This window comes from Tursiops truncatus, chromosome 14, assembly GCF_011762595.2.
Source record: "Tursiops truncatus isolate mTurTru1 chromosome 14, mTurTru1.mat.Y, whole genome shotgun sequence".
Lineage (NCBI taxonomy): Eukaryota > Metazoa > Chordata > Mammalia > Artiodactyla > Delphinidae > Tursiops > Tursiops truncatus.
Window position 1 is genome coordinate 13,687,587 of NC_047047.1, and position 1,605 is coordinate 13,689,191.

Consider the following 1,605-nt stretch of genomic DNA (forward strand, 5'->3'; position numbering starts at 1 on the left):
ACTAAGTGAAGTAAGTCAGACAGAGAATGACAAATATCATATGATATCGCTTATATGTGGAATCTAAAAAAATGATATAAATTAACTTATTTACAAAACAGAAACAGACTCACAAACTTAGAGAATGAACTTGTTAGCACAAATTCACATGCCTGATACACAGTGAGGCCAAACAAGCCAAAACATCGGAGTCTGGAACAGAGAAAGGTTTATTGCAGGGCCATGCAAGGAGATGGGTGGCTCATGCTCTGAAATCCCCGAGCTCCCTGAAGGGTTTTGGCAAAGCATTTATTTATTTATTTTTTTGTACTTGATATTTACTTTTATTCTGATTGTATAAGCATTGATATTCTTTTTTTTTTTTTTCAAAAAATATGGAACGCTTCACAAATTTGCGTGTCATCCTTGTGCAGGGGCCATGCTAACCTTCTCTGTATCGTTCCGATTTTAGTATATGTGCTGCCGAAGTGAGCACTGGCAAAGCATTTTTAAAAGCCAGGTTTGGGGCGGCAGGTTGCAGGGTATGTGATCAGCTCGTGCACAATTCTCTGATTGGCTGATGGTGAGGTAACAGGGTGGTGTCACAGGGGTTAACATTATCAACCTATAGGCTCCAGGAGGCCTGGGGCTCCGAGCTCATGGCCAACAAGTAGTTACATCTTCCATTTGGTAAGGGGTTTCCACATCTGTAAAACAACTCAGGAAATGTGCATCAAATACTGTTATCTATGTTCTTCAGAGAGGAGCTAAAGCAGAGGATATGGGGGAAGGCCTGTCACTGGAAGGCCCCATAAGGTCCAGCTTGGTTACAAACTTATGATTACCAGGGTGGGGAAGGGTGTGTGTGGCGGGGAGGGATAGATTGGGAGTTTGGCATTGACATGTACACACGGCTATATTTAAAATAGGGAACCAACAAGGACCTACTGTATAGCACAGGGAACTCTACTCAATACTCTGTAATAACCTAAATGGGAAAAGAGTTTGAAAAAGAATAGATATCTGTATATGTATAACTGAATCACTTTGCTGTACACCTGAAACTAACACATTTCTTTTTTATCTTTTTTGGCTACGTGGCATGCAGGATCTTAGTTTCCTGACCAGGGATTGAAACCACGTCCCCTGCAGGGGAAGCATGGAGTCTTAACCACTGGACTGACTGTCAGGGAAGTCCCCTAACCCAACATTTCTAATCAACTATGCTCCAATATAAAATTTTAAAAAAATTTTTTAATGGGGCTTCTGAAAGCCCACTCTGCTAAAGAGCTCTGATCAGGAACAATGCTCTCACATAACTGCCATGAAATGGCTAATTGTGAAAGCGGTCATCAATCCCATTTTCCCCAGTAAAATGTCCATCCCATATGAACCCGTGCCCTGCTGTACCACCTCCACAGCACTGGTGAGTGCTGTTGGGTGAAGTGTAGAGGGTGGATTTGTAACAGGGAAGAGACAAATCTGACCCCATATTGGATCTGTTTCTTATAGGTTAACATTTGCTTTTCGTTGCTTTTCTTATTATAATCATACATAATGGCCTGCCACAGAGAACCCTGCCCCTCTGCCTGAATGTTAAACTAAAGGGCCTTTGTTCAGCTCACA

General features: G+C 41.9%; 1 non-coding gene across 1 annotated transcript; it reads right to left on the reverse strand.

Moving 5' to 3' along the window:
- Positions 1-368: 368 nt before the first annotated feature.
- On the reverse strand, positions 369-475 carry LOC117307972 (U6 spliceosomal RNA). Its single transcript, XR_004521913.1, has one exon. It is a non-coding gene; the product is annotated as a U6 spliceosomal RNA (small nuclear RNA).
- Positions 476-1,605: the final 1,130 nt, after the last annotated feature.